The sequence below is a fragment of the Trachypithecus francoisi genome, unplaced genomic scaffold (assembly GCF_009764315.1).
Source record: "Trachypithecus francoisi isolate TF-2019V2 unplaced genomic scaffold, Tfra_2.0 Lachesis_group5, whole genome shotgun sequence".
Taxonomy (NCBI): domain Eukaryota; kingdom Metazoa; phylum Chordata; class Mammalia; order Primates; family Cercopithecidae; genus Trachypithecus; species Trachypithecus francoisi.
Window position 1 is genome coordinate 50,264,798 of NW_022681470.1, and position 23,883 is coordinate 50,288,680.

Here is a 23,883-nt window from a genome sequence, read left to right on the forward strand (position 1 = left end):
TTGCGAATGTTGAACCAGCCTTGCATCCCAGGGATGAAGCCCACTTGATCATGGTGGATAAGCTTTTTGATGTGCTGCTGAATCCGGTTTGCCAGTATTTTATTGAGAATTTTTGCATCGATGTTCATCAGGGATATTGGTCTAAAATTCTCTTTTTTTGTTGTGTCTCTGCCAGGCTTTGGTATCAGGATGATGTTGGCCTCATAAAATGAGTTAGGGAGGATTCCCTCTTTTTCTATTGATTGGAATAGTTTCAGAAGGAATGGTACCAGCTCCTCCTTGTACCTCTGGTAGAATTCAGCTGTGAATCCATCTGGTCCTGGACTTTTTTGGTGGGTAGGCTATTAATTGTTGCCTCAATTTCAGAGCCTGTTATTGGTCTATTCAGGGATTCAACTTCTTCCTGGTTCAGTCTTGGGAGAGTGTAAGTGTCCAGGAAATTATCCATTTCTTCTAGATTTTCTAGTCGATTTGCATAGAGGCATTTATAGTATTCTCTGATGGTTGTTTGTATTTCTGTGGGGTCGGTGGTGATATCCCCTTTATCATTTTTATTGCGTCTATTTGATTCCTCTCTCTTTTCTTCTTTATTAGTCTTGCTAGCGGTCTGTCAATTTTGTTGATCTTTTCAAAAAACCAACTCCTGGATTCATTGATTTTTTGGAGGGTTTTTTGTGACTCTATCTCCTTCAGTTCTGCTCTGATCTTAGTTATTTCTTGCCTTCTGCTAGCTTTTGAATGTGTTTGCTCTTGCCTCTCTAGTTCTTTTAATTGTGATGTTAGAGTGTCAATTTTAGATCTTTCCTGCTTTCTCTTGTGGGCATTTAGTGCTATAAATTTCCCTCTACACACTGCTTTAAATGTGTCCCAGAGATTCTGGTATGTTGTATCTTTGTTCTCATTGGTTTCAAAGAACATCTTTATTTCTGCTTTCATTTCGTTATGTACCCAGTAGTCATTCAGGAGCAGGTTATTCAGTTTCCATGTAGATGAGCGGTTTTGATTCAGTTTCTTAGTCCTGAGTTCTAGTTTGATTGCACTGTGGTCTGAGAGACAGTTTGTTATAATTTCTGTTCTTGTACATTTGCTGAGGAGTGCTTTACTTCCAATTATGTGGTCAATTTTGGAATAAGTGCGATGTGGTGCTGAGAAGAATGTATATTCTGTTGATTTGGGGTGGAGAGTTCTATAGATGTCTATTAGGTCCGCTTGGTGCAGAGATGAGTTCAATTCCTGGATATCCTTGTTAACTTTCTGTCTCGTTGATCTGTCTAATGTTGACAGTGGAGTGTTGAAATCTCCCATTATTATTGTGTGGGAGTCTAAGTCTCTTTGTAGGTCTCTAAGGACTTGCTTTATGAATCTGGGTGCTCCTGTATTGGGTGCATATATATTTAGGAGAGTTAGCTCTTCCTGTTGAATTGATCCCTTTACCATTATGTAATGGCCTTCTTTGTCTCTTTTGATCTTTGATGGTTTAAAGTCTGTTTTATCAGAGACTAGGATTGCAACCCCTGCTTTTTTTTGTTCTCCATTTGCTTGGTAGATCTTTCTCCATCCCTTTATTTTGAGCCTATGTATGTCTCTGCATGTGAGATGGGTCTCCTGAATACAGCAGACTGATGGGTCTTGACTCTTTATCCAGTTTGCCAGTCTGTGTCTTTTAATTGGAGCATTTAGTCCATTTACATTTAAGGTTAATATTGTTATGTGTGAACTTGATCCTGTCATTATGATATTAACTGGTTATTTTGCTCATTAGTTGATGCAGTTTCTTCCTAGCCTCGATGGTCTTTACATTTTGGCATGTTTTTGCAATGGCTGGTACCGCTTGTTCCTTTCCATGTTTAGGGCTTCCTTCAGGGTCTCTTGTAAGGCAGGCCTGGTGGTGACAAAATCTCTAAGCATTTGCTTATCTGTAAAGGATTTTATTTCTCCTTCACTGATGAAACTTAGTTTGGCTGGATATGAAATTCTGGGTTGAAAATTCTTTTCTTTAAGAACGTTGAATATTGGCCCCCACTCTCTTCTGGCTTGGAGAGTTTCTGCCGAGAGATCTGCTGTTAGTCTGATGGGCTTCCCTTTGTGTGTAACCCGACCTTTCTCTCTGGCTGCCCTTAAGATTTTTTCCTTCATTTCAACTTTGGTGAATCTGGCAATTATGTGTCTTGGAGTTGCTCTTCTGGAGGAGTATCTTTGTGGCGTTCTCTGTATTTCCTGAATTTGAATGTTGGCCTGCCCTACTAGGTTGGGGAAGTTCTCCTGGATGATATCCTGAAGAGTGTTTTCCAACTTGGTTCCATTTTCCCCCTCACTTTCAGGCACCCCAATCAGACGTAGATTTGGTCTTTTTACATAATCCCATACTTCTTGCAGGCTTTGTTCATTTCTTTTTCTTCTTTTTTCTTTTGGTTTCTCTTCTCGCTTCATTTCATTCATTTGATCCTCAATCGCTGATACTCTTTCTTCCAGTTGATCGAGTCGGTTACTGAAGCTTGTGCATTTGTCACGTATTTCTCGTGTCATGGTTTTCATCTCTGTCATTTCGTTTATGATCTTCTCTGCATTAATTAGTCTAGCTGTCAATTCTTCCACTTTTTTTTCAAGATTTTTAGTTTCTTTGCGCTGGGTACATAATTCCTCCTTTAGCTCTGAGAAGTTTGATGGACTGAAGCCTTCTTCTCTCATCTCGTCAAAGTCATTCTCTGACCAGCTTTGATCCGTTGCTGGCGATGGGCTGCGCTCCTTTGCAGGGGGAGATGCGCTCTTATTTTTTGAATTTCCAGCTTTTCTGCCCTGCTTTTTCCCCATCTTTGTGGTTTTATCTGTCTCTGGTCTTTGATGATGGTGACGTACTGATGGGGTTTTGGTATAGGTGTCCTTCCTGTTTGATAGTTTTCCGTCTGACAGTCAGAAGGACTGTCTGTTGGTCTGTTGGAGATTGCTTGAGGTCCACTCCAGACCCTGTTTGCCTGGGTATCAGCAGCAGAGGTTGCCAAAGATAGAATATTGCTGAGCAGCGAGTGTACCTGTCTGATTCTTCCTTTGGAAGTTTCCTCTCAGGGATGACTCCACCCTGTGAGGTGTGGGGTGTCAGACTGCCCCTAGTGGGGGATGTCTCCCAGCTAGGCTACTCAGGGGTCAGGGACCCACCTGAGCAGGCAGTCTGTCCCTTCTCGGATCTCAACCTCCGCGTTGGGAGATCCACGGCTCTTCCCAAAGCTGTCAGACAGAGTCGTTCGCCTCTGCACCGCCCCCGCTGCTTTCCCTATTGGACCTCAGCTGTGGGCTGTCCCCAGAGGTGGAGTCTACAGAGACAGGCAGGTTTCTTGAGCTGCTGTGAGCTCCACCCAGTTCGAGCTTCCCAGCGGCTTTGTTTACCTACTTAAGCCTCAGCAATGGCGGGCGCCCCTCCCCCAGCCTCGCTGCTGCCTTGCGGATAGATCGCCGCAGACGGCTGTGTTAGCAGTGAGGGAGGCTCCGTGGGCGTGGGACCCTCCCGGCCAGGTGTGGGATATATTCTCCTGGTGTGCCTGTTTCCTTAAAGCGCAGTATTGGGGTGGGAGTTACGCGATTTTCCAGGTGTTATGTGTCTCAGTTCCCCTGGCTAGGAAAACGGATTTCCTTCCCCCTTGCGCTTCCAGGTGAGGCGATGCCTCGCCCTGCTTCAGCTCACGCTGGTCAGGCTGCAGCAGCTGACCAGCACCGATTGTCCGGCACTCCCTAGAGAGATGACCCCAGTACCTCAGTTGAAAATGCAGAAATCACCGGTCTTCTGTGTTACTCACGCTGGGAGTTGGAGACTGGAGCTGTTCCTATTCGGCCATCTTGCTCCGCCCCTACCTCACATGTTGTTTAAATGTGTATAATTAAATTCATAGGTAATTGTTTCTGAAACTGCTTCTCTGAGCAATCTAAATAATTATTACAATGCTTTAAGTCACAATCAGGAATGTTTACTTAGCACAGACCTTTTTTCCCATTACTGCACTCAAAGGATAACAGATACGTGGCAAATCTAACCATATTCTTTGTCTTCTCTCCATGGAAGACATACTTAATTGGTCACTGTGCACCAAACCTGACCTCAGGTTTTTCTCGACACGTATCTCAGGTATACACTCACATTTAATTTGAGTTGATGCTTGAGGTGAAACCTAAGGCAATATTAAGTACTAATAGTGAATAGAGAAAGAAAATGAGAAAAAAAAATGATTTGGACTAACTGTGGGACAGGTCAGATTGACCTAAAAAATGAAATGTGTGATAACAAAATATCCAAAAGCAAATAAAGGTCAATTTGGAACTGGGTGTAACAAATGTTGTTGATGCACCTCCCATATCCTGTGGATTCCCTGATTTTTATTATACCCATGTACAGTCCCAGCCCACTGACAGATTCCCACCTTAAGCAACTGCAATTTCCCTTTCCCTACCTGAGGGCTTTCTCATTGGTGCTAGAGCTTGCTCAGCTGTAAAAGATAAACCAGAAAGTTTGAGGGAGCTAATCCCTGGGAGGCAATCCTTAATCTATAGGGGTGGCCGTGGTGGACACATGCTGTAACTTCCCTCTCTTGTAGTGATAAGGTCCTGAGGTCCTGAAGTTTGGCTCTAGGGCCTCTCAGAGGATCTCCAGCTAGATTGAGCTCCTCGTGCTTTTTATTCATTTTTCTACCTTCCTTGTGTCACTTTCCTAACTTCCTTACCTGTCTTTCTGAGTTTACCTTCCAAATTGTCTATCTGCCTCTAAGTCCTTATCTAAGCATCTGCTTTTAGAGGAGCCCAACTTAAGAATCAAGGTTAACAAACTATTATAGGAATCACTAAAATTTTGATTATGTAAGACGAATAAGTTCCAGAGGTCTGCTGTACAACATAGTGCTGTTGACCAAAATATAAAGGTTGTCAAAGCAGAAATAATTTGACAAAAGTTTATTGGAAGCCTGGCCTGGGAATAGACACACCCACAAAGTTAGGTGTGTTTCACAGTCTCTTACATATTGGAAGGCTTCTGTAAGAAAGTGTAGGAGAAGAGAGGGGGGCTCCTCATACCAGAGCTGTCCTTTTTCTTTGGAGGGTAGAATATATGTGCAACATATAGGCTAAAATGTGTACTTGCAAGACAATCATTAAAACTTCATGATTCAGAAACAAATGAACAAAACTTCATGGTTCTGAAATAAATGTCCTTTTCAGTGTCAGTAGGTTGCATATTAATCAGTACATCAACAATTTGAGGGATTCACAATAAGATTATTTACTCAGTGACAGGAGGTTAACCATGAATCATAAGACCTACCCCAGCTGGTTAATTTGGAAGCCTATCAAATGTGACCTATAGGTTATCAGTGCTTATATTGAACAATACTGTATTGTATATGTGTACTAGTCTATTCTCATGCTATTATAAGGATATACTCAAGACAGGGTAATTTATGAAGGCAAGAAGTTTAATTGGCTCACAGTTCCACAGGGCTTGGGAGGTCCCAGGAAACTTACAATCATGGTAGAAGGGGAAGCAAACACATCCTTCTTCACATGGCAACAGCAAGCAGAAGTGCTGAGCAAAAGTGGGAAAAGCCCCTTATAAAACTGTCAGATCTCATGAGAACTCACTCACTATCACAAGAACAGCATGAGGGTAATCACCCCCATTATTCAATTACCTCCCACTGGGTTCCTTCCAGGACACATAGGAATTATGGGAACTACAATTCAAGATGAGATTTGGGTGGGGACACAGCCAAACCGTATCATTCCATCCCTGGTCCCTCCCAAATCTCATGTCCTCACATTTCAAAACCAATTATACTTTTCCAACAGTTCCCCCAAATCTTATTTCAGCATTAAATCAGAAGTCCACAGTCCAAAGTCTCATCTGAGACAAGGCAAGTCCCTTCTGTCTATGAGCCTGTAAAATCAAAACAAGTTAGTTACTTCCTAGATACAATGGGAGTATAGGCATTGGGTAAATACAGCCTTTCCAAATGGGAGAAATTGGCCAAAATAAAGAGATGACAGGCCCCATGCAAGTCTGAAATCCAGTGGGACACTCAAATCTTAAAGTTCCAAAATGATCTCCTTTGATTCCATGTCTCACATCCAGGTTACACTGATGCAAGAAGTGGGTTCCCATAGTCTTGGGCTGCTCCAACCCTGTGGCTTTGCAGGGTACAGCCCCCTTCCCAGAGGCTTTCATGGGTTGTCATTGAGTGTCTGTGACTTTTCCAGGTGCATGGTGCTAGCTGTGGGTTGATCTAACATTCTGGGGTCTGGAGGATGGTGTCCCTCTTCTCATAGCTCCACTAGGCAGTGCCCCATATGTGAGGGCTCCCACCCCACATTTTCCTTCTGCACTGCCCTAGAAGAGGTTCTCCATGAGAACTCTGCCCCTGCAGCACACCTTTGCCTGGACATCCAAGTGTTTCCATACATCCTCTGAAATCTAGGCAGAGGTTCTCAGACCTCAATTCTTGATGTCTGCGCCCCTGCAGGCCCAACACCACATGTAAGCTGCCAAGGCTTGGGGCCTGCACTCTCAAAATATGGCCTGAGCTCTATGCTGACTCCTTTTAGTCAAAGCTGGAGCGTCTGGGATGCAGGGCACCAAATTTGAGGCTATACATAGCACGGGGGTCCTGGATCCAGCACAGGAAACCATTTTACCCTCCTAGACCTCTGGGCCTGTGAAGGTTCTGACATGCCCTGTTGTGAAGGTCTCTGACATGACCTGGAGACATTTTCCCCATTTTCTTGGCAATTGGCATTTGGCTCCTTGTAACTTATGCAAATTTCTGCTGCTGACTTGAATTTCTCCTCGGAAAATGGGTTTTTATTTTCTACCTCATCTTCAGGCTACAAATTTTTCAAACTTTTATGCTCTGTTTCCTCTTGAATGCTTTTCCACTTAGAAATTTCTTCTGCCAGATACCCTAAAACATGTCCCTCAAGTTCAAAGTTTCAGAGACCACTAGGGCAAGGGCAAAATCAGCCAGTCTCTTTGCATAGCAAGAGTGACATTTACTCCAGTTTCCAAGTTCCTCATTTCCATCTGAGACCACCTTAGCCTGGGCTTTATTGTCCATATCACTATCAGCATTTTTGTCAAAGCCATTCAACAAGTCTCTAGGAAGTTCCAAACTTTCCCACATCTTCCTGTCTTCTGAGCCCTCCAAGTCTCTAGGAAGTTCTAAGCGTTCCCACATTTTCCTATCTTCTTCTGAGCTCCCTAAAGTGTTCCAGTCTCTGCCTGTTACCTGGTTCCAAAGTTGCTTTTACATTTCTGGTTATCTTTTCAGTAGCATCCCACTTCTGGTACCAATTTGCTGTATTAGTCTGTTATCATGCTGCAAGGAAGGAAAGAGATTTAATTGAAACAAAGTTCCATAGGGTTGGGAAGGGCCCAGGAAACTTACAATTATGATGGAGGAGGGAGCAAACACGTTCTTCTTCACATGATGGAAGCAAGAAGTGCTGAGCAAAAGAGGGAAAAACCCCTTAGAAAACCATCAAATCTCATGAGAACTCACTCACTGTTGTAAGAACAGCATAAGGGTAACCCCCATGATTAAATTACCTCCCACTGGGTCCCTCCCAGGACACCTGGGGATTATGAGATTTGGGTGGGGACACAGCCAAATCATATCAACAGTTAAACATTTTGTTAAGAGGGTAGATCTCATGTTGTGTTTTTTACCATAAAACAAAACATAGCAAACAAACACCTACAAGGTGGCATGAGGAAACTTTTGGGGGTGATGAATGTGTTTATTACTTTGATTGTGGTGATGGTCTCACATATGTATGCATATGTCCAAAGCCATCAGATTGTATTCATTAAATATGTACAATTATTTGTGTATCAATTATAGCTCAATAAAGACATTAAAAAGAAAACTCTTATCAATATAACTTTTAATATCTACATGGAAGCCATTAATGTTATTGTTTAACTTTTAGAGTTGGAGGCACCACTGATAGACAATTACTCATTTCCTCTCCCTGAAAGAAGATTATACAGCCCTACTCTGTTGAGTTCAGGAGTGGCCATGTGACAGATCATGATTTTCTGTATTTTTTTTTTTCCCTCTGGTTAAGGCAGGCAAAGTTCCAAGTGAAGCTACACTGTCAGCCTGGGCTCTGGAGTGAAAATGATAGACCTGGAGCAGAGCCTTAGTTGAACTATAATATATATATATTAAGAATAAGAATACATGTATTAAATGAATAAGAAATAAACTTTTTTTCCTTGTAAATTACTGAGACTTTGGAGTAATTTGTTGCCACAGCATAACTTAGGCTAAATTGACTAATATGGAATCTTTAAATACAATTTAGTACAGTGATCTCATCATGATTAATCATAAGATTAATTAGGGAGATTTACTAGGGAGATTTTTACATATGTAGATTTAAAATTCTGATTCCAATTCAATAGGTTTGGAGTGGAATGCAGGAATCTGCATTTTAACTGCTTGAAACTCAATCACTTTACTTATTTTAAAGGTGAAAAGAGATTGACAATTTGAAAAGTTTTCTATTCTTTTAATTAATTTATTTAAAGAAACACATTGTCATCTAGATCAGAGTTTGAATTAATTATAAAAATCTTTTCTCCTGAAGAACAGAAAGGTAAGTTCAATTGTACACATGAATAGGGGAAGTTCTGAATTAGTATTATCAAAACTAATAAAGTTTAATTGTATGTCATACATATAGGCCACCTGAGTTCAAATCTAACAAAAAATTATAAATGCATCATGTTACTAAGGTCATTAATAGGCCAGAAAGACAAAGAGTAGTAAGCCTTTAATAACAGAAGATAAATTTGTTGCACACATGCTCTAAGAAAAGTAGTGTCCTTGCTATTAAGAGAGTATGTGTCTACAAGGAGAACTCACTGTGGAGACCAGAGATCAAATTAAAGGTGGTTCAAGGTCAGCTGATGGAATTTTCTAGCATCACACTTGACAGCTCTATGCCATTCACTCAATTAGGTCACTGTATGTGTTTACATTGTAGAAATTACTTATTCAATTTAATTTTGACTTTTTACTTTGTTGTTTCTAGTCTGAAGAAGACATTTTAATAGATGCAGCTGATGTCCTAAGTTCCCTCAAGGAGGAGAGAGAAGAGGCAAAAGACTGGCTCACATATAAGTTGATATGAGGCAGAATTTGATAATTATAATAAGAAAGGAACTTCCCCTGATATGGATTGGATCTGTGTCCCCACCCAAATTTCATGTTGTATAATACCCATTATTGAAGGTGTGGCCTGGTTGGAAGTGATTGGCTCATGGGGGTGAATTTCTCATGAATGACTTAGTACCATCCCCTTGGTGCTGTCCTCATGATAGTGAGTGAGATCTGATCATTTAAAAGTGTGTAGTACCTCTCTTCTCCCTCTCTTGCTTCTTCTCTGGCCATGTGATGTGTCTGCTTCCCATTTGTCTTCCGCCATGATTTTAAGTTTCCTGAGGTCTCCCCAGAAGCTGAACTGATGCCGGCATCATGCTTCCTGTACAGCCTGCAGAACCACAAGCCAATTAAACCTCTTTTCTTTATAAATTACCCGGTCTCGGGTATTTCTGTATAGCAATGCAAGAATGGCCTAATACACCCCCCAGACTGACTTAGATTCTTTGCTGATCTATTGCTATAATACAACTTCTGTTTGCAGGGAAATTTGCATATTGTTCAACTTAGCTTCCATAGTCGAGGATACTGCTACATATGTTCCACAAGAATAGCTGCATGAACTGCTGCAAAGGATAAGTTACATTTCCAGCTTTGGCTTCCTCACCACCACTTAGCCCATTGCAATCTGGCAATTGATGGTGCTATGTTTCTCAAACTAACTCCTCCAAAGATCACCAATAACTTACCCCATTCATCATCTCTCTAGATTTTGACATTATTGATAAATCTTTTTTTATTAAATGCCCTGAGGCAGTCTTCTTTGGGTTAAATCTGGCCGGTGTTCTACAACCTTCTTGTACTTGAATGTTGATATGTTGTTGCAAGTTTGGGAAATTTTCTAATATTATCCCTTTGAATAAACTTTCTACTCCTTTCTTTCTGTCTTTTCTTTAAGGCCAATAACTCAGATTTGTCCTTTTGGGGCTATCTTCTAGATCTTGTAGGTGTGCTTTGTTGTTTCTTCTTCTTTTTTCTTTTGTTTCCTCTCACTGTGTATTTTCAAATAGCCTGTCTTCAAGCTCACTAATTTTCCTTTACCAAATGAACTACTTGATCAATTCTGTTGGTAAGAGACTGATGCATTTTTCAGCATGTCAACTACATTTTTCAGCTCTAGAATTTCTGTTTGATTCTTTTTAATTATTTAAATCTGTTTGTTAAATTTATCTGATAGGATTCTTAATTACTTTTCTGTGTTATCTTGAATTTCTTTGAGCTCCCTCAACACAGCAATTTTGAATTCTGTCTGAAAGGTCATATACTTCTGTTTCTCCAGGATTGGTCTCTGGTGCCTTATTTAGTTCATTTGGTGAGGTCATGTTTTCCTGGATGATGTTGACACTTGTAGATGTCTGCATCTAGGTATTGAAGAATTAGGTATTTATTTTAGTGTTCACAGTCTGGGCTCTGGGCTTGTTTGTGCCTGTCCTTCTTGGGAAGACTTTCCAGATATTTGAAAGAAACTTGGGCCCCAAGCCCAATAACACTGTGGTTTTTGCAAACTTGTAGAGGTACTATCTTGTGGTCTTATATAACAGTCAGAAGAATTCTCTAGATTACCAGAGAGAGACTCTGGTTCTTTTCCCTTACTTTTTCTCAAACAAATGGGATCTCTTTCTGTGTGCTGAGACACATGAAATTGGGGGTATGGTGATGCAAACACCCTGTGGCCACCACCACTGAACTATGCTGGGTCAGACCTGAAGCCAGCATGGCACTGGGTCTTGCCTAAGGCCCTTCCTTTCAGGGCAGGGAGTTCCCCCAGGCCCCGTGCATGTCCAGAGATGTTGTCTTGGAGCCTGAAATTGGAGTCAGATGATTTGGCCCAGAATTGCCAGAGAGTATTGCATCACATATTGCTAGTCCTGGAAAAGATCAAAATCCAAAATTGGAAGTACAGTTTCTATTGAATGTGAATCACTTTTGCACCATTGTAAAATAAAAAAATCATAACTCAAAGTATCAGAGGATCCAGGGGCCCTCTATACTTTCTGTTGGCTTGACTGTGACAAAGGGAGACGGATTTTGTTGCTAACTTGCACAAGTATATAAAACACAAGACGGTGATATGTAGTGTTATGTACATTTTAAATATTACCAAGCACTTCAATGTCCTCTCAAATATGTGTACCTTTCTGTGGATCAAGTTCCTCCCTTAATTGTGGGTAAACTAAGCCTATTTATGCATAGCAGGCTACCTTTCAGTTTTTAATAAGGTAAAATGCTGAATACTGTATTTGTATAAAGTCTCTCTTGCTGACCTTTGTGGAATTAGTAAATCATGTTGATAACTGGAACTTCATTTCTTAAGAGGTTTATAAACTTCTCAGGACCTTTGCTTTTTCTGCAAGTGGTAAAACCCAGGTAGAGCTGAGTAGAGAGATTTGTTTGAACTATCAGTCCTAGCAGGTGTGGGGCTCACTTTCACCTCTGCTATTCACAATGTTCCCACGAACTCTTTGGTTCATGGGATTGCATAGAGTCCTGACCTTCATTGCTTGAATTGTGTTCCATTTCTGTGTCACCTTTCATCTAATGTTCTTGGGGAGCCTTTACAGAAAGAAAGGAACACAGCGCATCACTGATTCCCTCACCCCTTCTATGCACAGCTGACTTCAATTCCTTTTTAAAGCCTCAGCTTGTGTCTCACCTCTGGCAGGAAATGTCCATCATCCTCTCTGCCCTCTGCTTCTGGGCCACGTTCCTCTTATGGTATCTTTCACATGCCTCCATTATGACACAGTCCTCACACTGTGGAAAAAAACACATATCTTAAGTGTCTCTCTCTCTCTAGATCATGAGATAGAAGATTCATTTCTTTCTCTCTGGTGCCTGGTACTGTGTCTGGTATAGTCAGTGATGTGATCCAATGGTGCTACATTGGCCCCACAGTACCAGGCAGGGAGTCTGTGAAACGTCACGGCTTAGCCTCTGTGCCTTCAGAGTCCTGTGAATTAAAGGGAGAGACTGCAAGCCAGTAGGGGAGTGGGGGTGGAGAGAGGAAGTTAGAATTTCAGTGAAATAGGGTCAGAGGAGTAGCAGAACATAAAAGAACACTATTCTCACTAATATTTCTGAGATACTTGTGTAGCTAAGTCCTGTACAAAAAAGTAGTTGTTGCTAGGGTAGATGAATCAAATTTCACACTTTAAGGTAAGAATATCCAGTAAGGGCAATGGGGTTATATTATCTGATACTACTTCCTCTTGTTAAATGTTCTATTAATATTACAAACACATTGTATAAATTCCAGTTATCAACTATGTTGATAGAGAATGAAAAAAACCTCTCTTATATTGCTATGTTATTGAGGAATTGGTGGCAGGAGAGTGAATTTTTCCATAAAGGCAAGGTGGGGATACACTTGAATCCCCAAGCTCCTTGAGAGGCTCTTTGAGCTCTTGTAGCACCAAAATGAAGCCCTCAGTGGCCACTTTTATAATACTCTAGTGAAATCTGGGATTTGGTTTTTCTGTAAATTATGAAATAATTTCTGAAATAAATATACATTATTTAATATTGATTTCTCAGGAGCTAGTACAATGCTTAATATATAGAAAGAGGACAGAAAATATTTGTAAATATCTCTCCTAGAGATTTACCCAAAGCAGCCATATGATAGTCCCATCTCTCGAATGAGTAATGGTAACTTTTTCTTCTTATTTTTCCACCCCATCTCAACATCTAAGTTCATATAAAATCACTGGAATTGGATAAGATCTTTTGGAAGACCTACACTTTTGGCATCTCTCCCTTCCTGTTCTTGCTGCCTCCTGTGGGCTCTTTATTCTTAGAATTGGGGGAAGTCTGTGGACATTGGATGAAGATGGAACGACTTTCAAAGAATAATGCTGTCTATATACTGGCAATGAGAAGGAACTCATTAAAAGCAAATTTAATGTGACAGTATCCAAGGAGGGCACTATATATGTCTTTTCATTTTGGGCAGGCATAAACTTAGGTCAGCTATTCCCTCCATCTCCTTCCTCTGGGCAAATTTCTTGATTAAATTTTATATTTTAGAAAAATGGTATGTCTGTGGAGGAGGGTGATGGTTGAGATCTTAAGCAACACACTATGATACTGGAATGTTAAAAATAAATGCCTCACACAGCAGTTTGTCATTTGAAGAGACTATCATGAAAAGATGGAGAAAGTAGTTGAAATCAATTTAGCTATTCTTTATTCTACAATGAAGAAAACAGAGTTCACATTATTTTGGTAAAAATATTTTTGAAACAAGCAGTTTGTTAGGTGCTGAATGAAATTTACCACTAAGTCATAAAAAATCAAAAAACCCAAACCAATGAAAAACCTTACCCCAACTTAACCGTAAGCCTCAAAGGCACTGAGGCACACATATTTTAAGAATAGATATACATACTGAATTTCTTCTCACACATCCATTTGTGAATTAGGGTCTGATTTCTCATTTTTAGATCTCATGTAAACTGGTTGACACCAGTGGGTAAAAGTGCAGAGCCTATTTTATAAAGAAGAATATTCTCGTCGTGTATGACCTGGGGCAATGCTTTACAGATTTTGGTACCAACAAAATTGTTTCCATTTGGGTGCCCATGGAAACAGACTTTCAGACAGGCTCTTAGTACAAAATAATTTATTTGAGAAATGTATGAAACTCCAGAAGGGAAATAAGGAAGTGAGATGGGAAAGGGAAGGCAGACAATAGAAGGTACATCATCAAGCCAGTTACTACTAATGGCCATTATCACTTAATACCAGGGAGACATTGGAAATGGTGTAGAATACACACTTCGGAGTTATCCCTCCTGAGGAATGAGAAATATATACATCTATTTACCTATGTCTCTATCTATCATTGATCTATCTCTATCTATTATCTAGCCATCTATCTTCCATCTATCTATCATCTATCTATTATCTATTATCTGTCTTTAATCTATCATGTATCATCTATTTAATTTATTATCCATTTATCATCTGTCTTTCAATCTATTATGTATCATCTATTATCTATCAATCTATTGTCTATCATCTATTATCTATCAATCTATCTCTATTACCTATCATCTATTTTTCAATCTATTATCTATTTATTATCTATCTTCTATCTATTATCCATCCATTTATCTATCTACCTACCTACCTACCTACCTACCTACCTATTTTCCTATCTTATCATCTATCTATTGAGCTGAGTATAAATTCCTTACTCCTATCAGTCATTGGTTGAAGGTTGCTCCAGAGGGGTTAATTCCAGAAACTTCTGGCCTACTATTTGCTCAGGCAGTTCAGGCTTTCAGAAGCTTCAGAGAAAAGCCCTCAGCACAATTTTGACAGGTATGTACAAATTGGCACCTAGACGCTGAGAGCACCAGCATATGTTTGTGCATCTGAGGGACCTACTCTGCATCTACTGTGGTAACCATTTGGTTTCTGAGAAGGCATTCCTGTGTTGACCACTGAAAGTGTGAAATTTCTTTAAAGTTTTGTATTTTAAGAGACCAGTAAATGTAAAATGTGCATTTTGCTTCATAATATATTTATTAATTATAAATATGAAATGTTTAAAATAACTTATCAGTAGAATAACATAATGTTTTGTCCAACGTAAAATTTTTTTACATGAAAGAAAATGTCTTAGCCTGATTTCCTTTGAAAACAGAGCTCAAGACAACTCTTGCATGCAAGTTTATTTGGGGACTAATTGCAGGGGCCAGGGGTGAAGGGCTAGAGGCATAGTAAAGCTAGGGAAGCCAAAATAAGGATGAGTTATCAAGTTGGCTACTGCTGTGGGTTGACTGGAGCTGGATCTTCCTGGGATCATCCGAGGAGCCTATCAAAATTAAATGTATTTCAGAACTGTCCAGCTTGGGGACCAGAGTGGAAGCATTTATCCATTATCTTCCGTTCCCCAATGGCCAATGGAAACCCCTTAGGCATTAACTATGCTCCCTACAAAGTGGAGCACACCTGAGTGATGATCAGATTCAGAAAAGTCCTGGGATAAAAAGCATAGGCCAAGGGGCAGAGTTGTCAGATTACGTTTTGGGAAGGTGGTAGGAGCCTGTGCAGAACTGGTTGCTGTAGCAGGGGCTGAAGTGTGGGGTGGGTGGGCTGAGAAGACCTATAATGGTGCACGTGAAGTGCCAATACGGTGATGCTTCCGGAACATGTGAATAAGGGTTGAGGATGGTAAGAGGCATGCTCTAGGGTGAGGTGTGTGGTTATTGATATGCTACTCCTTTGCCAAGATCCAGCCCTCCTTTGCAGAATCCAGATACATTTTGACAGTCTCTGTTAAAAAAATTCAAAATTCATTCTTCCTTTCCCCTCACAATCATTTATAATCAAAATCATTATAAATGATTTTATATTATGATATAGAGTTAATTTATTAGCCCTTCAAGCTTATTTTCTAGAATCCCAATTTTTAGACCATTTGAGATTAAACATATACAAATAATTTTCTTTCAAAATGTAAAAATCCATTAATATGAAAGCATACGGTATATGTTTCATAAAACAAAACAGAAAATGCAATTACTTATAAATAATCTTTAGTTTGACTCTATTCTCATCATAGCCTACATTCTCCACTGTTACTCTTGAAAATGGAACCCTGCTTTTCCAGTATCCATGTAAAGGAAAGGCAATGAAGAGGTCGTCTAATTCCAACTCTGCTGGAGCTACAACTCTCTCCAGCTAGAGACTCAGAGGGAGCCAGGAGAATCATTTATTAGAGTAAATATTCGATGTGTAGTGTCATAAACTAATCAATACTATATTAGCTGCTGCTGACCATCCCAGCTCTATTATCTGTGAAATGGGCTGGCATGATATTGGACCCAGGGGAAATGGGAGGAAAGCCTCTGGTCAAAGGATGCTTTCTTTTACTCTACAGAGAGATGTAAAGTGCATATAAATGAATGTTTAAATATTTGATTTAAGCATTTGGTTTTATTGGTTTGAAAATACTATGTGTTTTATTATATCAGTAAGAAATCTTTTCAAAGAAAGATTATGGAAAGCCTTTTCAGCATGTGTGATCCCCCCAAAAAAGATGCTTGTACTGTGCTTTTCTTTTAGTCATTCCCAACAATTAATACTACTGAATCCTAATGAAGAGGATTATAAAATGTTCCCTTACTTGTGACCACTTCAAATCAGAAGGTATGTCTGATTTCCTCACCCATTAAGCAGGCATAATAATCGTGCTTTAGTTTAGTATACGTGAGATTTAGAACAGTGCTTGGCATATAGTAAGCTCTCAGAATGGTAGCTGTTAATATTATTATGTTTATATGTTGTAACCCGCTTTCATTACCATATGCTTGTTTGAATCTAGGCAGTAAAAACATCCAAACATTCCAAGCAAATAACAGGCTAAATAAAGATGCTATTAACAATACTACAACTATAGTTAATAACATACTGCATGCTTGAAAATCACTAAAAGAGTAGAATTGAAGTGTTCTCACCACCAAGAAGTAAGTATATGAGCTAATGCATATATTAATTAGCTAGATTTAGCCATTCCACAATGTATTCATATTTCAAAACATGTTGTACACCATAAATGTATACAATTTTTGTCTATTAAAAATAAATAAAAAAAATCAAACCAATAATAAGAACACAACTATTTTTAAATCTAAAACTTTAACACCAAAGGCAATGCATAATTTTGAAAATGAAGTATGTGGAAAATTTAAGCCATATCTTCAATTATTTCTCAAATATCCTCAATGTATATATTATAGGCAAAATGTACCAGAAACAAATTTCTTCATTTATTCAGCAGATCTTTAGTGAATTTCTACTATGTGTTAATGCATTAGGTGCAGAAGATTCATCAGTGATCAAGACAGTCAGAGTCCCTGTCATCAGTGGACTTCAAGTATAATAAGAAAGACAAGACGATGAAAAAGTAAGCACATATATAAACAAGGTAAATATGGACTATGGACTGTAATTAGAGTTTAGGAAAAATAAACATAATGAGATAGACAATACCTGTGGGAGGCTACTCTAGAGGGAGGTTAATGAAGACTTCTGCGAGGAGGTGACGTGTTTGCCAAACGTTGAGAATGAGAATGTCAGTCAAGTGAAATGGGGGTAAGAGGAGAGGAGGTAGAGGAAGCATTTCAAATAGAAAGATCAGCACATGCAAAGGCCTAGAGGAAGAAAAAGATTTGGTGTGTTCAAACAATACACAGGAAGGAAGACCATGTTCTTGCACTATTGTGAATGAGGGGAGTGTTGTGCAGAGTGAGGTTGAATAGGGCACAAACCCATGGTTAGAAACTTGGTTTTATTCTGAGAGAAACAGGATAACATTGAAGGATTTTAAGCAAGAGATAATGCAATCTAACTTATCTTTTTAAATATCTGACTATTTTATGGGGAATGAGTAATTGGTGTTGTGGGAGTGATATGAAACGGAAAACCAATTCAGAGACTGTGGAAGGAGTCCTGGAAAGAGACCGTGCCTGGAATATGGTGACTGTACAGATGGAGAGCAGTGAAGTGACTTGAGATGCATTTTGGATCCGTAGGACTTGTTGATGGCTTAGAAAGAATGGGGAAAGAAAGAGTCATTGATTTTGGCTTGAATAATTCAGTGGACTGTGGTTCCGTTTCCTGAGTTGGGAAAGACTTGGGGGAAGAGCTATGTTTTTGTCTTATGAGATGCCTATTACACATTCAAGAGGAGTTTGCAAGTAGGTGGTGGTGAAGTCTGGACTTTGATCTAGGTAGACATTTGAAATTTGTTATCATAGATGATATTTAAAAGTGCAGGAATGAATGTGACCACCCAAGGATGCTGCTGAAGAAATACGTGTAATAAGAACAAAAAAAGTGGTCATGGATTTGGCAACAAAAGGTTGTTGGCAACCTTAATAGATTGAAAAGTGACTTGAAAATAAGAAAGTAGAGCTAGCAGATGTAGACAATCCATTCAGGGAGTTTTGTTGAGGAAAGAAGGAGAAAAAGAAAGTGTTTGCTGGATTGGGGACTATGAGGTTAAGAGAGTTTTTGTTTTTTTAAGATGGAAGATCATGAAAATATATGGGGGACAGTGAAAATATATGTAAAAATATATGGGAGATACTGAAAATATATGCAGAAATGATCTCACAGAGAGAACGGGTGGATGGTAGGGCATGGGGAGATGGCTGAGGCTGTGCAATTCTTGAAAAGGTGAGAGGGTTGGAGCAAAAGCACCTGTGGAAACAATTTCTTTTGATAGGTGTAAAGACACTTAAAATTGCAAATAGGAAACATTTGCAGAATTGATTTGCACTATGAAGGAATTCTAATCTAGTAGTTTCTATTTTTTTAATGACTCTGAGACAACATCCTCATCTGAGAGCATAGAGAGGAGGTTTAAGGAGAAAGGAAGGTCATCTTGGAAGGGGAAAAATGAACTTAATTGAGAAAAATGTTAACGTTGCTGGGGATAGGTGTCTGATCATTTTAGGTCTGTTATCATGAAGTTACAGTGAAACCAAGAAGCCAATGTGTGATATTTTTTTAGATTCAGCTGCTGAGTGGCAGGCAGAGAAGAAGAGAACATAAAAAAGGTTCCCAGTTAAATACAAGGGAATGAAATATGATGAGGAAGTTGAGGGTGTTTTTGAGAGAATGATTATAGTCATGAATCTTGACATCTAGTTTGAATAAGAAGGAAAATGAACAGGATGGGAATGAAAAAGTAGTGAGGCCAGGGATGAAGGTTAGAGTGAAGTTGAATGAATGAACATTCTAGAGTGAGCTAGAAGAAGAGAAGGATCAAAGTGGTAGGTTTCAAATGGAAATTTTGGTGGTGGCTCATTTACTGACATTTGCAAGGTGTCAGCTATAACAACAGGAAAGGTTGGCTAAAGTGGAAGAGAACTATATGGAGGCGAAATAGAAGAACTGGTAAACCAAGGTTTCTGATGAGACATTATGTGGTTGCTGAAGTCTGAAGGAATGATAAATGGTGTAGGGGTAGAAGAAATGCAGGGAGTCAGCAATGTCTTCAGTAAGTGGGAGGGCCACATGAATGAAGTCCATAGAGGAGAGCACAAGAAGGTGGGTGGCATAGCAAGATAGCGTAGCTTCAGAGGAGCTGTGGGTTTTGAAAGCTTTTGGAGAAATAAACTGTTTAGAAGCAGCTATGTGGGTCAAAAAGAACACCGACTCCTTTTCTGTCCCTAAGACAGCTGCAGAGAAGAATTTTAGATAAGCACAGTGCAAAGGGTCATTTAAAGAAAACATGAAAATATGAGTAGGTTTGTTGGTCACAGATCTGAAGTTTCAGAAGGCATATTGAATAGGTGAAGGAGGAGTAGGAAAGGGTTACTTGGGAAAGGTAACAGTATGTCACTCCTGTCCATACTGAATGTTTTGAAAAACTTGGATTTCAGAGAGTAATCGACTGTTCTCTTCTGAGTTCTGATGAGGTGATATAGAACACAAACCAGGCATACCCAGCTATTAGACACTGACATGCCCAGAGAAAATGTATGTAAAAACCACTCCATGACACAGAATTGCATAAATGTTTGAAATCTTTGAACTATCACTCATGTGTATTGTGGAATGTTTGCATGATTAAATCTTAGGTTGCAGCATTTACTTAAGGAGTCTCATTGGATTCCCACTTCTGTTCTATGGGGGATCAGTTTTTAGGCTGGACTAGACTTGAAAATTTCTCTTGTCACTGAGAGGAGTTGGGTAGAAATTTACAGAATGAAACTTTCAGGTTAGAATAGAAAACACATGTTTAGTGGCTGGTTATAGGCATTGCTTTTTTTTCATATTACAGTGTAGAGGGCAAAATATCTCCTTAGGAAACAGTGGACTAAGACTCTGTTATTTTGAATTTGAATTCTGCGTGATGGTAGGCACAGAACCTGGATTAGTGCTGTCATACAAAAAATCGGCCACAACAACACACATATGGGAAAAGAACAGCATTGTCAGGAACAAATGGACACTAAGAGAAAGAAGAGAGCAGAGGCAAGAGGCTCCAGGCTTCGCTAATTGCTAGTGAGTAGATTTCATACAAGAACATCACTGTTTGTTTATAGGGTTTTTTGTGTGTAATTATGCTAATGCATATGCAGTAACCTTTTAAATTTTAGTTTCTTAATGTCGGTTGTTATGCTCAACCACTTTTGTTTTTCTTCCCTTCTAAAGTCCCAAGACAAAGAATATCTCTCAGTATTATTAAATATAGATGTCTGGACTGAATTGAGCTTACATGACAATTGCAGTCAAGATTCTGCAACTCAGAATGGGCAAACCAGGTAAGCGGTGCCATTTTTAGAACGTTGTTTTAATAAGGTTTATTCCTGTCTGGGTCGGCTGCATTTTACATTTGTAATCATCAGACTGTGAGTGTGAAGAGTTATTGCCATGACAACCAGGACTGACTGACTTGCCTTTCAGAAGTGGTAACGATTCTGCATGTTTGTAGATGATACCTGTGGTTCTCAATGACTTTCTAGAAGGTCATATGGTTTTGGCAGATGTTCCCAGTGGTGTGGAAAGACTACTGGATGAGAAAAAATGTGACTGTATTCTAGTCCGCCCTCTCCTTGAACCAGGTGTATAGCCTTGGGCAAATCTCCACCTATTGGGGGCCTCAGTTTCTTCATCCATTTAATAGGAAGCTATAGCTAGGTTATATAGTCTTTAAGATTGTTTACAGTTCCAAATTTCTCTGATTTCTTAGACTTATATATTTATGAAACTGTTGAGCAAGATAGTCTTATCTAGTCACTCCATAATCCTGTCTTCACTTTTAAACGTTTTGTTAATTTTGTATTTTTAAATCTCACTTTCAGAACTGTTTTGAATCACAAAGAAAAACACTTTCTTAATTTTATAATTTTTGATCCAGCTTACTCTCCAGATTTTTATTTTTTAAAAAACCAAACAGCCCCAAACACTTGCAGGTTAAAAATTATCCAAGTAGAAAGAACAGGTCTAAAAATGTTTTGAGCAATTGCAGCTTGATTGGGATACAAGTGTAATTTTTCAAGGTAATCAATTTGAATGTCTCAACTCATTTGATACACATGTGTACACTGGATTTTTAAAAAAATATCGAAGCCTGCACTTCAACCAGTAGTTGATTATTTTGATTATTGTTCGCAATAAAAACATGAACTAACTGCTTGGCGAATGTGTTCTTTGTTCTTCTTGGCTGCATATAGTGGCTGGCAATCCTTTTTAACCATCATATATAATAGCTATCTAACTCCTGATTTTTGTGTAACATAAAGCGATGTTTCATAATGAATCATTTTGCCTGTTTGTGTTCAAGTGCCCTATCTATTCTATCATTTGAAAAGCTAGTTATGATAGTATGGTTTCAATTGTCAGATATTCTCTTTATTCGGAAAAAATAGGTTGACCCACATTTAGATGTTTTCCTACTCAAAGGACTTTGAAAGAACTTTTATATAACACTTAGTCATTGCCCTTTTCACAGTACCTCTTCCGCTGCTTCTAATTAGGCTCCTTGGTAGCTGGAATCATCATTTCCCTGGCATGAAGGCACATGGTACCAACACGTTTGTTGTTTGATTTGGAGGGTCAAATATGGACTTCTTCCTTTTGGCCCACCTTACTGTTGTGCCTTTTGCAGGCGGAATTGACTTCGGTTTGTCTTTTCACTTTGGCCTTTCTTATCTGTTCATGTTTTCATCTTTATTTCCTAGTCTTCTTCCTCTATTCTCTGACATTCACTTAATCTCACCCTTTTTTTCAGGTCTTCCAATGTTTCCTTTTCTCGTGCCTTAAGTGTTTCTAGACTTGTATCTGAATTTATGTGCTTATCTTGATCTTTTCTCATTTTATAATACTTATAAGCTCATGTCTTCATAGCAAGGTGGGCTTCATGGCACAGGGCCTATGCAGGTACACGCTTAGAGGGACCCCACACTTGGTTTAGTGCTCTGCTCTTACCATCTTATTTTTTTAAGTATGTTTTGAACAAGAACCTCTGCCTGTTCATTTTATACTGGTCCCCACAAATTAGGTAGCTGTTCCTGATTGTAGTTATTTTTTTCCCCTTCTAGTTGGGTGAGTGGTTTTTGTTTTAATCTTGAATTATTTTTCATTCCTCATAACATTTTTAATTTATTCCCTTTCCGTGGCACACTATTCTGACTGCTATTTTAATGTAGTCATATTAGCTCCTTTTATTTCTCACATCCTTCAGGAACATTTAGCTTTATAGAAAAAATTGTATATGGTCAACTTTTTATTAGCCATCCTGACTAAGGAAGAAGAGAATGAGAGAATCAATAAAGATTACAGTTTGCAAAGGGAATAATTTTGGGAGAGCACTGTATGGTTTTTCTCCTTGTGAGACTTATCTTTTTATACTTGTTTGCTCAGGTTAATTGGTTTGCACTTCCTGAATTCACAATAATTGGTGGTTGGGGGAGCCTGCTGAGTGGCAGAGGTTAGCTAACCTGAGGTTAAATATCTCTACTAACAAAGGAGATTGATTGTTCTCATATTTTCCATTTTTAGACATAAGAAATGAATCATTTTTTGGTTTTCAGTTTTGCTTGAGGAGATTAGTAGGATGTAAAGACTTTTCTAATAATATTAAAACACCTTTTTTGGATTTGACAAACCAAATGTCCTACCCTTATCTTTTTATCTGGTGGCAGTCTGAATCAATTTACCCTGCGATCCTGTCTACTGGGAAACATTGAAATAGTAAGGAAGTCTGATGTGCCTCCAGGTTAATCCAGCTGCCTGGGTGTCAGTTATTATTATTATTTCATTAAAAACATTTTATATCACTTATTAGGTGCCAGGCACTGTTCTACATACTTAAAAATACAAATTGATTTAATCCTATAAGGTAGGTACTATTAATTATCCCTATAGTATAGTTTAAGAAACTGAGGGGCAAGTAAGTTATATGACTTTCCCAGATACTGCCATTTAATGTTAGAATGAGAATTTGCACCGGGGCAGCCTAGTTCAAGCTCATGTGCCTACACCCAATATCATGCTGCTGTTCTTTTATTTTCATTTCTTAAAATTTTATCTATTCAGCTCCTTAGAGAGTTGGGAGCCTGGATGACTGATGGAATAAAGACTTATGGTAAAGGACTTCCTAAAAGTCTCTATTTCTTTACTTTTCTTCAGTTGGAAATACATAATAATAATGTTAGTGATTCACAATATGTAGACATCTAAACACACCTAGATACTAAAACTGCATGTGACTCTAAAGTGAAAATATCTGAGAAGCCACCCGGATCTTACCGAGACCAATACTTGACAGTATATTCCTGGGGACTAACGTTAAAGAGATGCTTCACTAACTGTCACAATCCTTTTTGGAAACTTGTGATCACAGCTGGTGATATTCCTGACATCTTTTATCTGTTCCCATACTTTTTCTTTTGGCTAGACATTACAGAGTGTGGAGTTAGATGGCTGATCAACGTGCTGCATCAGAATCAATAGATCTCAGTAAGCATTCCATTAGGCCCAGGAGCCTTTCCATTTCTCAGTTCTGTCTGGGCTTTGCACATTCTTTCATGAAAAAAGAGAGTTTGGGGATTATTTTCTCTACCTGTAGTTTCTCCTGGACAAATGAATCCCCTATCGTTATAGAAATCTAGTCAATAACTGTCAGAATTCTTAAAACATTGACAGTAGAGCCAAGTTCAGT

General features: G+C 39.0%; 1 long non-coding RNA gene across 1 annotated transcript; it reads left to right on the forward strand.

Moving 5' to 3' along the window:
* Positions 1-17,021: 17,021 nt before the first annotated feature.
* On the forward strand, positions 17,022-21,264 carry LOC117075619. Its single transcript, XR_004434068.1, has 3 exons — positions 17,022-17,112; positions 20,078-20,222; positions 20,373-21,264. It is a non-coding gene; the product is annotated as an uncharacterized LOC117075619 (long non-coding RNA).
* The last annotated feature ends 2,619 nt before the right edge of the window (positions 21,265-23,883 follow it).